Source organism: Pantherophis guttatus, chromosome 3 (assembly GCF_059756535.1).
Source record: "Pantherophis guttatus breed Tessera chromosome 3, ASM5975653v1, whole genome shotgun sequence".
NCBI lineage: Eukaryota > Metazoa > Chordata > Lepidosauria > Squamata > Colubridae > Pantherophis > Pantherophis guttatus.
This window is the reverse complement of record NC_142065.1, coordinates 112,502,878-112,518,266: the sequence shown is the minus strand read 5'-3', so window position 1 is coordinate 112,518,266 and position 15,389 is coordinate 112,502,878. Positions and strand designations below refer to the sequence as shown.

Sequence of the window (15,389 nt, the reverse complement as noted above, 5' to 3'; positions counted from 1 at the left end):
ATGGGAAATAAAGGGCAAAGATTTCACGATTTTAAGATACAAAATATTAATAATGAAAAGATACAAAAAGGAAAAGTAGAAACAAAGGGAAAACTGTAATAAATGTCACATGCTCAATAATATTGGAGGTTTATAGAATGATAAGTTTTAACAATATGAATAAATCAGTTGGGGGAAATGTAATATTTGGAATATTTCAAACTATATATTTGAAACATAATTAAAAAGAGAAAAGAAGACAAATTAAGAATATTTTAAGAACTAATCGGATTGGGTAAAATGAGAAAGGATTAAGATGTGCTTTATAAATATATATTTGAATAAGTGGAAATATATTGTTAAGATGTTTTGAGAAATATATTTAATGATTGAAATTGAATGTAAAACTGAATAAAATTGAAATGATAAAAATGATTTAAATGTTATACTTGCAAGAAGTAAAGCAGAAAAAATATATTGGTAAAAGTAAAAAAGATAAGAAAGTAGAAAATTGTTTGAGTAAAGATTTGAAGGAAAAAAGAGAACAAAATGAAATATATTGTTAATAATTAAAAAGATGAGGGATCAGGGTTGCCTGAATTCCACAATGGAAAACATTAAATGGAAAATGAATACAGCAATAGAGAGAGATGAAGGAATTGGAAGGGAGGAGGAAGGAGAGAGAGGGATGGAAGAGTAGGGAGGAAGGAAGGGAAGGGAAAGCAGTAGGAGAGAAGGTAAGACGGGGAAGAGAGGAGAAGGAGAAGGGAAGGGGAAGTAGAGAAGAGAAGAAGAAGGTGGGGGAAAGAAAGTTGGAAGGAGAAGAGGGAGAGGTTAGGTTTGAGGAGAAAGATTGCTGTATAATAAAAAAAAGATGAAGTGGAAGAAAGGCAGCTCTGAATAAACAAATATAAATATATTAAGAAAATGAATGAATTGTTTAAGTATAAAAGAGGATAAATATGCACAAATAGTAAAGTTAGAATTTAGGGATAAATAAAGAAGGTGTTTATGTATGCAAGTATAGAAATACTGAGGTATATTTAAAAAAAAGGAAAGGGGGGAAGACGATATTGTCAAAAATTGTAATTGAGTAAAATATATTTGAATTCAACTAATTGTATAAGAAATGACCAACACTGTTCAAAAAAAGAAAAGAAAAGAAAGATGTGGGTGAAGGTGGGAGAGGAGAAAAGAAAAAAACCAATAAAACTTGTTTTTTTTTAAAAAAAGATGATGCTGTTAATATGGCTCTGCACTACATTCTACAACATCTTGAATCTCCATAGACCTATGCAAGAGTTCACTTTGTAGACTAGTTCAGCATTCAATACCATCATTCCAGACACACTTCTAACTAAGCTAAACCAGGTACAGGTATCTGAACATACTTGTAAGTGGATCATAATCTTCCTAACAAACAGGAAGCAGCAGGTGAAGCTAAGCAGAATCACATCAGATACCTGTACAATTAGCACAGGGCCCCCCCAAGGCTGTGTGTTCTACCCACTTCTCTCTGTATACCAATGACTGCATCTCTTAACGATTCATCTGTTAAATTACTGAAGTTTGCAGATGACACAACTGTCAGCCTCCACTTTTTGCTGCTTTGGCTGCCATGGTAACGGGGGAGGGGGGAGCTAGCATTGAGTTATAAGCATGCTGGAGAGAGAAACGAAAGTGAATCATAAGACATAGTGCTGCATCTTTGAAGCTGCTATCGGGTCAACGGCCATGGCATTCCTGATTGATGACACCACCAGATGTGTGCTTCCACCTGACCCCTGGGAGACCTTTGGATTGGATGACTTACGTTGGACAGTAGGAGGGGATGCTTTCTATCTGTAATTTTCGCGCTCTTGCCTCAGATTCTGCTCTTCCTTGGTTGCGATCACTTCATTTTCCAGTAAAACCTGCTTCTATAAACAATGGAGTTTGGGTCATTCTTTCTTGGACTTTGAAGGAAGCATACCTGACATTAACAGAATCTGCATTTCTCCAGCCATCCCGGATAACTATCGAGGGGGCTAAACCCAAAGAATGTCTGATTAAGAGAGTGATGGAGATCAGATGGGGGCTTCTGGCTCTACGATAACTTCACTTCAAGCAGAAAGGAAGCTGCGGAGTGGATGGGGAAAAAAATCGGCTGAGAGGAGCCAGAGGAAGCCAGATGGTCGAGGGGAATAGGAAGGACCTGGCGAGGACCCCCCCAAGGAGTAACCAGCTCCAGACCCCATAGGGGAGAGGCAGTGTGGCTGCAAGAGCAAAAGGAGAGCCTCATGATTGCTCAAGCTATGCAACACCTCCACAATGCCGAAGAAAGCCGAAAAAAACGTGAGTCTTATGTATTCCCTGTGGGGAAGGAAGGAGATTACCCCAGAGTGGATCCAGAGGAGACTGCTTGTGGGGGAGAGGAAGAGGAAGCTGGGGAAGGAACATCTCAGGCTTCTGGGACCCAAGCAAGGGATGCAGCAGCCCAGGGACCTCCAGCCTTGCAGGCCCCACCCCGGAGACGCAAAAAGCCAAAAATTCCCCCCCTAACCGAAAAGTATGGAGAGAATCCAAGGACCTTGGGGCTTTTCCTGACCCAAGTGTGGAACCACATGCAGGACTTGGGGGAGGACTACTTGTCAGATGTGGCATGAGTGAGATGCATCACGAATGCCCTAGAGGGAGTAGCAGCTGAATGGATGGTGGTCCTCCACAATAACAAATCCCCCTTGCTGAGAAACTACAACCTGTTCATGGGGGCTCTAAAGAGGTGGTTTGAAGACCACCTAGCTGAGTGGAAGGCGAGATTCCAAATGAAGGGTATCCAGCAGGGCTGGAGATCGGTGGCAGAATACACCCAAGAGTACCGCGAGCTGGCACCTTTTATGACAGGGTGGTCAGAAGCGGCCCTACTGGAGAGCTTTAAGGATGGACTGAATGAAGACGTCTACAAAGACTGTAGAGCACGGGGCGTACCGAAGATTTGCAGAGTTGGTACGTAGTAGCTGAGGACGTGGAGATCGATCTGGCCCGAAGCTGACTCCGAGGGGGCCGTACAGGGGATCCATCATCCTACTACTACCACAAAGGAGCGCCAAAGATGGCCGGGGGGAGAGTGGAGTTCAAACCCAAGTTGAAGCCCTTCATGTGCTTCAAGTGTGGCAAGGAAGGCCACCGGGCCGCTGAGTGTTTCTCCAAGCCAGTGCCAAAATCTACTGGTTCGGGGCCAAAGAAGGCCAACAAAGCACCTGCAAAAGCCCACGAAACCACCCTGAAAGGTGAAGTCGTTGAGCTCGCTCCCCGAAACCAGGGTGACTTGGAAACTCCGACCACCATGGACAACAGCGAGAAGGACTCCGACTCTGATGATCTGGTGAGTCACACTGAGGGCCCCATGCTCGTTCCTGTAGAAATAAGGGTGTCGTCCATAGGGGCACACGCGCAGATGCTAGCCCTATTAGACTCTGGGTGCACCAGGTGCATAATCAGCCCAAAAGTGGTGGAGAAAATGGGCCTGAGGCTAAAAACGTTAAGAAGGCCCATTGCGTTCTGTCAGCTGGACGGATCAATAGCAGGAGGGGGCCAGCCAGTTTTGTGACTGAACCCATTGAAATGCAATTGGGGGATCACGTAGAGACTCTCAGTTTTATTGTGGCCCCTGGCATGAAACGACCCCTTATACTTGGACTGCCCTGGCTCCGTAGATGGAACCCGCATGTTAACTGGAAGACAGGGGTTTTGCGCATCCGCACCAGAAACCCGAGACTAGAGAGGGAAGAGCCCCCCCTTGAGGACGGAGTAGAACACGAAGGGGCGGAGGTGGCAATAGGTCATATTGAAGGGGAGGAGAAGATTCCAAAGGAGTATTGGGATCTCCGAGAAGTTTTTAGTGAAAGGGCCTCGGATATGCTGCCCCCCCACAGAGCTACGGACTGTACCATTGAAATACTCCAAAGATCTACCCTACGACCCCTCAAGAACTGGGGGAGTTACAAAAGTTCATTGACAAAAACCTAGAATGGGGTTTTATCCAACCAGCCAGACCAAGGGTGGCGGCGCCGGTACTGTTCCGGGAAAAAAAAGATGGCTCCTTTTGTCTGGTAATTGATTATAGGAACCTGAACGCCATTTGTGTGGAAAATGTCTACCTCCTGCTGCTCATGAAGGACATGCTAGCCCACCTAGGAAAGGGGAAGATTTTCACCAAACTCGACTTACGAGAGGCATACTACAGAGTGCGAATTAAGGAAGGGGATGAATGGAAAACAGCATTTAACTGCCCACTGGGATGTTTCCAGTTTTGAGTGCTCCCTTTTGGACTACAAGGAGCCCCTGCTGTGTTGATGCAATTGATCAACGAAGTGCTGCATGAGCACATGTATAAGGGGGTGCTGGTCTATTTGGATGACATCCTTATCTACTCTGAGAACATGGACGACCATGTGAAATTGGTGCGGACTGCCGGAAAAAACTCAGGGCTGCTGAACTGTATGCCAAGCTCTCCAAATACGAATTCCACCAAAGCAAAATTGACTATCTTGGATATCGCATATCGCATGAGGGAATAGAGATGGATCCTGGAAAAGTCCGGGCTGTATTGGAATGGCTGCACCACGCACGTGCAAACAACTACAGAGTTTCTTGGGATTTGCTAACTTCTATAGACAGTTCATTCCCTCGTTCGCAAAAATCGTGCTACCAATAACAAATCTCCTGAAAACAAAAGGTGAAGTAAAACCAAAGCCCTCCCGGGCCCTTGAGTGGGCTATGGACTGTCAGGCGGCATTCGAAAAGCTAAAACAGTTGTTTGCTGCTGAATCAGTCCTCAAACATCCAGACATGGAAGAGCCTTTTGTAGTACAGGCTGACGTGAGCGATGTGGCAGTAGGAGCAGTACTTCTGCAAAAGAATGCAGAAGGGAAATTACAACCCTGTGCCTATACCTCCCATAAATTGTTGGAGACCGAAAGGAGATGGGCCATATGGGAGAAGGAAGCTTTTGCAGTACGCTGGGCATTGTTAACGTGGAGACAATTTCTTGAAGGAGCTAAGCATCCTTTTGAAGTTTGGACTGACCATAAAAACCTGGAGGCGTTGAAAACACTGGGTAAGCTGTCACCAAAGCAAGTTCACTGGGCTCAGCACTTCAACCGTTTTAATTTCACTCTACGCTACCTTCATGGTGGAAAGAACTTCATGGCTGATGCACATTCTAGATTGCCTCAATACAACAGTACCAAGGAGGAGGTGGTTCACCCAATCATCCCTTCGACCCAACTGGCGGCACCAGTGACTACCAGAGCGCAGGCGAGGGGCGATCCAGCCCTCTCGGGCAATTTGCTTCAGAAACTACAAGAAGCTCTGAAAACTGACGAGTGGCTTCAAACCCACTTGAATGAATGTACACTTCGTGATGGACAAGTTTGGGTTGGAGCCAAATTTGTATTTGTATTTGTATTTATTAAACTTCTATACCGTCCTTCTCCTGAAGGACTTAGGGCGGTGTACAGCCATATTAAAAAAAGCATATACTCACAAAATTTAAAAACAATTTAAAATAAATATATAAATTTGGCCATTATGTTAAAAACTACAAACTCCAAATTTAAAATTCATTTTCTAAGCCAGCCTGGCCTGTTGGAACAAAAGAGTCTTAAGGGCACAGCGAAAGGTACCTAGGTCGGGGATCATGCGAACCTCCAGGGGCAGTTCATTCCAGAGGGCAGGTGCCCCCACAGAGAAGGCTCTCGCCCTGGGTGTTGCCCGTCGACATTGTTTGGCCGATGGCACCCTGAGGAGTCCCTCTCTGTGGGAGCGTATTGGCCAGTGGGAGGCTATCGGTGGCAGAAGGCGATCTCGTATATATCCAGGTCCTAAGCCATGGGGCGCTTTAAAGGTGGTGACCAGCACCTTGAATCGCACCCGGAAGGCCACCGAAAGCCAGTGCAGCTCGCACAGGAGAGGTGTTACCCCCATAATCACCCGCACGGCTGCATTCTGGACCAGTTGGAGCCTCCGAGTACTCTTCAAGGGGAGCCCCATGTAGAGAGCATTACAGTAGTCCAGACGGGACGTGACAAGGGCGTAAGTGACCGCGCAAGGCGTCCCGGTCCAGAAAGGGATGCAACTGGTGAATCAGTCAAACCTGATAGAAAGCTCCCCTGGCCACAGCCGTCATATGGTCTTCTAAAGACAGCCGTGCATCCAGGAGAACACCCAAGTTGCGAGCCCTCTCTGAGGGGGTCAAGATCTTGCCCCCAATAGTCAGCGATGGAGCTAGCTGGCTATATCGGGACGCCAGAAACCACAGCCACTCAGTCTTGGAAGCGTTAAGTCTGAGCTTGTTTCTCCCCATCAAGATCCGCACGGCCTCCAGGCACCGGGACATTGCGTCAAGGGCATCATTGGGGTAGTCCGGGGTGGAGATGTACAGCTGAGTATCATCAGCATACTGATGGCACTTCACCCCAAAACCACGGATGATCTCACCCAGCGGATTCACATAAATGTTGAACAGAATGGAGAGGACCGACCCTTGCGGCACCCTACAAACAAGGCACCTCGAGGTCAACCTCTGTCCACTTGCCAACACAAACTGCGTACAATCAGAGAGGAAGGAGAACCACCGCAACATGGTGCCCCCCACTCCCAACCCCTCCAATTGGCACAGCATGATGCCATGGTCGATGGTATCAAAAGCCGCTGAGAGGTCTAATAGGACCAGGACAGAGGAACAGCCCCTGTCCCGAGACTTCCAGAGATCATCAACCAATGCGACCAATGCCGTTTCCATGCTGTACCCCGGCCTGAAGCCCGACTGGTACGGATCTAGATAGACAGCTTCATCCAGGTACTGGGGAAGTTTTTGCGCCACCACACTCTCAACAACCTTTGCCACAAAGCGAAGGTAGGAGACTTGACAATAGTTCGCTAGTACAGCCGGGTCCAAGGAAGGCTTCTTGAGGAGGGGCCTCACCACCGCCTCTTTCAGGGAGGGAGGGAAGAAACCCTCACTCAAAGAAGCGTTAATAATCCCTTGGAGCCAGCCTCGTGTAACCGCCTGGGAGGCCAGCACCAACCATGAGGGACACGGGTCCAATAAACATGTGGCAGCGCTAAGCCTACCCAGAATCCTGTCCACGTCCTTGGGAGTCACAAGGTCAAACCCCTCCCAGATAACACTCTCAAGACCCACCTCTGTCACCCCATCTGAATCTACCCAATCGGAGTCCAAGCCTTCCCGAATCTGAGTGACTTTGTCATGCAGGAAGTGCACAAAATCCTCAGCCTTACCCTGCAAGGGGTCTTCCCTCTCTCCCAAATGGAGAAGGGAGCGGGTCACCCTAAACAGGGCTGCTGGGCGGTTCTCTGCAGATGCAATAAGAGCGGAAAAATAATTTGATTTTGCCGCCCTTATTGCCACTAGGTAGATCTTAATATGAGACCTCACCAGTATTCAGTCAGATTTGGAGCAGCTGGCCCTCCAGTCGCTCTCCAGGCGTCTTTTCTGGTGCTTCATCTCCCTCAGTTCCTCAGAGAACCAGGGAGCCACCTGGGATCAGCACCGGATCAGAGGCCACAAAGGTATGACGTGGTCCAAAGCTCCAGCAGCCTCCCTATCCCAGGTGACCACCAGTTCTTCAGTCGAGTCGTGAGCCAGAGCCTCAGGGAATGGCCCAAGCTACGTCAGGAACCTATCCGGATCCATCAGGCACCTGGGGCAGAACCACTTTGTCGGTTCCGCCTCTCTACGGCAAGGTGTGGTGGTATGAAAGTCGAGTCAAAGGAGTGAGTGATCTGACCATGACAAGGGTTCAATAACTATATCCCCTATTTCTAGATCACTCAACCACTGACCTGAGACAAAACACAAATCCAGAGTGTGTCCCCCCATGTGGGTAGGGCCATGAACTAACTGGGTCAGGTCCATGGCCATCATGGAAGCCATGAACTCCCGAGCTGCCTCTGATGTTTCACTGACAGATGGCAGATTGAAATCCCCCATGACCATAAGTCTGGGGGTATCAACTGCCACCCCGGCTATCATGTTGAGCAGCTCGGGCAGGGCCGCTGCCATGCGGCAGGGAGCCAGGTACGCAATCAGCAGGCCCATCTGCACCCCAAGACTCCACTTCACAAGGAGGGACTCACATCCGGCTATCTGAGGTACAGTGTCCTCCCTCGGACAAAGACCTTCCTTAATAACAATTGCCAACCCCCCGCCCCTTCCCTGAGCCCTCGGCCGATGGAATGCGCGGAAACCTGGTGGGCACAGTTTAACGAGGGGAACCCCCCCTCTTGACCCAACCAGGTCTCCGTAATACCCGCCAGGTCCGCATCTCCCTCCTGCACCAGATCACAAATGAGGGGGGTTTTATTTACAACAGACCTGGCATTGCACAACATCAACCAAACGCCTGGGCCCTGATTGAGGGTCTGAGCAACCCAGGGAATGAGAAGAACATTGGGGGCCGGAGCGTGCGATCGCTTCAAGATTGAGTGCGCGCTCCCACAACACGATATGGCACCCTGCTCCCACCATATCTGCCCCTCCCACCCATAGTACCGATGGAACAGCCCTCACCAGTATGGAGTCTAGCCCCCTCCCTGACCCCCAACCCCACACTCCCAAAGCCATAGCCCCCTTCCAGACCTGGCCCTGACCCAGGTGGGTTGCCCCCAATCCTGCCCTGGTTGTATCCAAAACACCCTCCCTCCCACCCCTTAAAAGACACATTAAAAAAGAGTATAACGAACTTTTAAAAACCCCAATGCCCTCGTGCCACCTCTCGGGATCCTAGGACCCATCCTTGAGGTATTTCTTGGCAAGGCCGGTAGGCCACTTCCAGGAATTGGCATTCCTTAAAGCGCATAAATCCGTTCTTGTATAAGATTGCGTAACCATCTTCAGCCATAGGTAGGGGCATGGCAACCATGGACAAATGATGTTAAAACAGGTCCAAACCACACCATTCCTCGGGGAACACCCACCCACCCAGGTGCCCCCTCACAGCACACCAGGTAGGATATAAGATGACAAAAAACTGCCGCCCTCTCACTGCGGCAGAGGAACCGTTCCTAATAAGTTTGGTCTCCCGGGCGGGACTCAAATGCTGGGCTCTCACCCCAGCATGTATGTAATAAGCCACAACCACCCTCTCACGGTAGAGGGAAGAGTCGCCGCCCGAGGCTAGGTCAGGCCATGTTGGGAGAAAGAAAAACCTGAGACCTCTTAGCCACCAAAATTCAAGTCCTTAACATGCAGGTCTGAAAGCGGAAACCCCCCGAGATGGTCCGAATGGGGTAAAAAACCCCACACCCCCATGGGTGTAAGGGGAAACTGCTGGGGCAAAGGCCCTTAGATTTCTTTGTGCTCAGAATAGCATTAGGCACAGTCCGATGTGACCACCATGCTGGTCCTAGCAACAATCCAGCAGGGGGCAGGAATGATCCACCCATGTCCGTGTAGACGGTGCAGGCCTCCAAAAAACCTCAGGTCCTCCTCTTCCGTGGCAACCCCCGGAATCTGATCTTCGGGTCTCCAGAGCTACGCCTATGGTCGGTGGGTATCCCGGGTCGAGGCCCCCTGGTTCTCATGGGCTCTCCAGATGGTCCCCTCGAGCCCTGACCACAGGGGAAAACAAAACAGAAGCCGTCGACTCACCAGAGCGGAGCAAACCACCATCCACCTCTCCATTAGCTCCATCGCTCCGGCCCCTCTTCTCTTCCTCGCCGCCCAGCTTAAGGTCCCCCAGGCTCTCCAGGAGACCCTCTCCGATGATAAAGAAGAGGGTCCGCCTCGTCATCGCTGCCCTAGGCTTCTCAGCTCCTCAGCCGCCCGACACCACCATCTCAGCCTTTCCATGGCCCCACGGCTCCCTCGCCAAGTGCCGGACACCAGATCGAGCATCGTAACGACCCGCAACCGCAGCAGTCACCGGCCAACTTCAGGCCTCCCATGTGGTACCATAGGACTCACGGCGACCCCCGGAGACCCCTGGTAAGAGCTTCTCCCAATCCAGGTCAGGGGGTAGCAGAATAGGCCCCCCAACCCTCCAAATTCCATCCAAAGCCACCTGCCCCTAGGCAGAGACTTAACGCACTGCGGCCATGTTTTTCCTCCCAGGAAAATAAAACCGAAATTGTATGTTCCTGCCAGTTTGAGAGTAACAGTATTGCAACACGCTCATGATGCTAAGGTGGCGGGACACTTTGGATTTGTTAAAACTCTCCATCTTCTTAAAAGACAATTCTGGTGGCCCGCACTCAAAAAGGACATAGAGGCATATGTAGCAAGCTGCCCAGTGTGTGCCTCAGCTAAGAGACCTCTGGGGAAGCCACCTGGTCTACTTCAGAGTGTCACGAGGCCAAATGCCCCTTGGAAAGAGATATCCATGGATTTTATTGTAGACCTGCCGGATAGTGGGGGGGTGCACAGTCATACGGGCAGTAACTGATTTGTTTTCCAAACAAGTGCATTTCATCCCATGTCCTAAGATCCCTTCAACTAAAACCCTTGCAAAAATGTTTATTCAACATGTTTATAGGTTACATGGTGTTCCGAGATGTATAATCTCCAACGGGTGTGCAATTTACCTCCAACTTTTGGAAGGAGTTTCTAATGTTGATAGGCTCCACCCAGGGGTTAAGCTCCGCCCACCACCCCCAGACAAATGGGGCTTGTGAGAGAACCAATTCCGTGTTAGAACAGTATCTGAGATGTTACATAAATTATCAGCAAGATAACTGGGTGGACTTATTGCCATTTGCGAAGGTGGTGTATAATAACTCCATACATAGCAGCACAGGGTTCACTCCATTCAAGGTGGCTTCTGGCCAAGAGTTTGTACCAATCCCAGAGCTACCTCAAAATGACCCACAGAACCTTCTTTGATTGATTGCATCGACCAGTTACGAGGGACTTGGGCAGTAACTCGAAAAGCTTTAGATGAAGCACATCGAGCACATAAAGCCCAAGCTGATAAAAAGAGGTGCCCGGCACATGCTTATAAAGTGGGGGACATGGTTTACCTTTCTACCAAATATTTACCCCTCAAAAGTCAAAGAAGCTTGAACCCAAGTATGTGGGCCCTTTCCCAATTACTCGAGTCATTAATTCAGTCACGGTTGAATTGGAATTGCCAAAAAATTTGCGACGAATTCATCCCGTGTTTCATGGTAGCTTGCTGAAACAGCAACATTCATCCCCTTTAAGTCCGGACCAAGAGCCTCCTCCTGTCCCCATACTGATTGAAGGGGAACAACATTTTGAGGTGAAGGAGATCTTGGATTCCAGGAAGCATCACAATAAAGTGCAATATCTGGTGGCCTGGAAACATTTCCCATTGTCTAAAGCTGAATGGGTGAACAAACGTGATGTCTGGGCGCCAAAGAAAGTACAGTTGTTTCACACCAAATATCCTGATAAACCCTGATTTCCATATATGTATATTGTATTGTGTTGTTACCTCCTTTCTCCTCTCTTTCAGGAATAAGGGTTTCCTTTCTTATGGAGGGAGGCCGAATGTCAGCCTCCGCTTTTTGCTGCTTTGACTGCCATGGTAACAGGGGGAGGGGGGAGTTAGCATTGAGTTATAAGCATGCTGGAGAGAGAAACGAAAGTGAATCCTAAGACATAGTGCTGCATCTTTGAAGCTGCTATCGGGTCATCGGCCACGGCATTCCTGATTGATGACACCGCTGGATGTGTGCTTCCACCTGACCCCTGGGAGACCTTTGGATTGGATGATTTATGTTGGACAGTGGGAGGGGATCCTTTCTATCTGTAATTTTCGCGCTCTTGCCTCAGATTCTGCTTTTCCTTGGTTGCAATCACTTCATTTTCCAGTAAAAGTACCTGCTTCTATAAACAATGGAGTTTGGGTCATTCTTTCTTGGACTTTGAAGGAAGCATATCTGACACAACAGTAATCGGTCTCATTCGAGACAGTGATGAATCCACATACAGATGGGAGGTTGAACAACTAGCCTCGGGGTGCGACCGGAACAATCTGGAACTGAACACACTCAAAACCGTAGAAATGGTGGTATACTTTAGGAGAAACCGTTCCATACTTCCACCTCTCACAATACTAGACAACACCGTAGAGACCTTCAAATTTCTACCTGCGATTCTACCACATCGCAAGATCTAAAATGGACAGCTAACATCAAAAACGACATCAAAAAAGCACAACAAAGAATGTTCTTTATGCGCCAACTCAGAAAGCTCAAACTGTCCAAGGAGCTGCTGATACAGATCTACAGAGGAATTATTGAATCTGTCATCTGCACCTCTATAACTGTCTGGTTTGGCTCTGCAACCCAACAAGACAGACACAGACTTGGATAATTAGAATGGCAGAAAAAACAATTGCTACCAGCCTGCCTTCCATTGAGGACCTGTATACTGCACAAGTCAAAAAGAGGGTTGTGAAAATATTTACAGACCCCTCGCATCCTGGACATAAACTGTTTCAACTCCTATCCTCAAAACGACGCTATAGAGCACTGCACACCAGAACAACTAGACACAAGAACAGTTTTTCCCTGAACGTCATCACTCTGCTAAACAAATAATTCTCTCAACACTATCAAACTATTTATTAAGTCTGTACTACTATTAATCTTCTCATTGTTCCCACCACCCATTTCCTTCCACTTATGACTGTATGACTGTAATTTTGTTGCTTGTATCCTTACGATTTATATTGATATTGTTTCCTGTTTGCTTATTTGTACCCTATGACTATCATTAAGTGTTGTACCTTATGATTCTTGATGAACGAAGCTTTTATGTACACGGAGAGCATATGCACCAAGACAAATTCCTTGTGTGTCCAATCACACTTGTCCAATAAAAAATTCTATTCTATTCTATTCTATTCTATTCTATTCTATTCTATTCTATTCTATTCTATTCTATTCCATTCCATTCCATTCCATTCCATTCCATTCCATTCCATTCCATTCCATTCTACATGAAGACACCAGAAGACATTGGTCGGGATGTCAGGCAGTATCATAGTAGATGGAGGTTAATTGCAAGTAGTGTACAACGGTGCATCCTCTTTACCAGTAGGTGTTATCTACCAAGAGGACATTACAACTGTGTTTTGTAACAACAATTGTTCACTAAAGATTTCCAGGTATAATTCAGAGTGCTGCTTTTTACCATGATTCGCCTAAAATAAGACCAGGTCTTATTTTCTTTTGACCGCCGAAATAAGCACTTGGTCTTATTTTTGGGGAGGTCTTATTTTTCCCCTCATCTACTGGTATGAGGCAGGGGGCAGGGCAAGTGGTACGTCATGCCAGCTTCTCAAATAGTCACAGCAGGTCATCCCACCATCCACGAAACAGCTGATTTGCAGGTGCTGCTCAGGCTGCGTGGCTGCTTTTGTAGGTGATTGCGGCCGCTCAGACTGCATGGCCGCTTTTGCAGCTGATTGCGGCCACAAAAGCCGCAGGCCAAGTGACATGCCCCACACCTCGCACCCTCACCTAACGGTGACGGTCACAGCAGGCAATTCCATCCATGGAACAGCTGCCTCATGGGTGCCACTCCAGCTGCCTCCTCCAGCAAATGTGGCCCCTTTTGCAGCCAATTGCAGCTACAAAAGCAGCAGGATACCAAGCAATGTGCCTCATGCCTCACGCTGGCCTTCCAAAGGGTACTGTAGCAGCAGCGATCCACAATTTTTTTGCTGTTATTTCATCCCTACTAAGGTGGCCCAGTATGGTGTTAACATTTCAGAATTGTTACTGTAGCTGTGGAGGTCTCCTTGTGCAACACTCTGCTGCAGCTTCGGAGCAAACCTCTGCCTTCCCTGCACAGGATTGCAAGACTGGAGGCTCCAAAGCCATGGTGGGAGCATTTTTGGATATTCGTCTGTGCAGGGCTCCTTTTTGAAAGAATGATCTGCAGATGGTGGGGGGGGGGGAGAGATTTTCCTGCACATCAACTTTTCCTCCGCAGCAACAATAACATTTCTGAAATGTTAACTTTTAACACCGTACAGGGCCACGTGGGTCGTGACAAAATAATGGTTTAAAAAATGTGGATTCCAGTAGCTGCTGTTACAGTGCCCTTCAGTAGGCATGAGGCACGAAGCATGAGACACAAGGGGCGCGTCTCCTGCTGCAGAAGTGGCTGTGCCTGAGGAGCGCTTTTGGGAAAGAAGGGAAAGAGGAAGTGATCAGTTTTGCCTTGCCCCTTGCCCTCATCCTCCTTCAGCTCTCCAAGGGTCTCTCCCAGAACCAAGCTCTGGTGGAACTCAACCAGAGAAGTGGCTCTCAGGAAGAAAGTTGAGGCTGAGAGGAGGCAGGGCAGGGGGGAGGGGAATCCAGTGCCGCCCCAGTGTTCTTCTTTCCTTGGAAATGGAGTCTTGGGAGGGGGAAACTGCAGCCCCAGGCAGGGTGGGTATGTCGGTACATGTATAAAAAGCACAAAGCGAGGGAGCCAACAGTCGCAGATTAAGGAGCTTTGTGAAACTTCATGCCTACATGCAAAGTTTGGCAAGGGAGGGGGAAGAAATACTTTCCTCTCTTGGCAGTGTTTTGCTTGAAAATATTTGAGAATCCGACCAGAGAGAAGGGATACAGATTTCCATGCCTTCCTTTATGGGAGGTCACATCACACCTGCAACATCGGAAGGAACCCTGCGAGGAGACGACAATGCCGATGTGCAGGAAATCTCTCTCCCCCCCTGCAGATCGTCTTTTCAAAGAGGAGTTTCACCATGACGAAGATGTGGCTGGAGGTGGCATTTGCATTGGGCTTATTTCACGAGGGGGACAATTTGGGGAATGAGAGATTTAGGAAGCCTGGGCTGGTGCAAGGCGGTTTCTCCCGCAAAGCATCTGATTCATCCCCAGGGGTGAGTGTCTTGGGGGCTGGCTGGAGAGGAATTGTCTTCAATGAGCTTTGCTCTGTTTGTCTCTGTGTCTCTGCAGACGGCAGCGGCATCTCTTCACAGGGCTCCTTCCGATGTTGCAGGTGCGAAGCGACCTCCCATAAAGGAAGGCATGGAAATCCATACCACTTCTCTCTAGTCAGATTCTCAAATATTTTCAGAAGAAGCAGCAGAGACTTTGGTCTTCCTTTCTCTCCCTCAAACTCTGCCATAAATGAGTCTTTGTGAGACTCATCGTGCCATCGCAGCCTCTTGGGGCAGGATGTTGCAAGGCTTGGGGAGGAGATTGCCATGGATTTCATAGTTGAGCTCCCGGAGAGTGGCAGGAACATGGTTATTTGGACCGTGATTGACTTATTCTTGAAACAAGCCCATTTCACCACCTGCAAGGGGCTACTTTTTGCCAAGAAGTTGGCCAGGATGTTTATAAAACAAATCTATAGGCTGCATGGGGTTCCCCATAGGATTATCTCCGATAATTTGCTCCAGTTCACACAAAATTTT

The 15,389-nt window shown here is 48.3% G+C and overlaps 1 protein-coding gene across 1 annotated transcript in view; it reads right to left on the bottom strand.

Annotated features, from left to right (window-relative positions):
• LOC148114766 (uncharacterized) overlaps positions 1–15,389 on the bottom strand; it is a 72,926-nt gene that overhangs the window by 41,586 nt on the left and 15,951 nt on the right.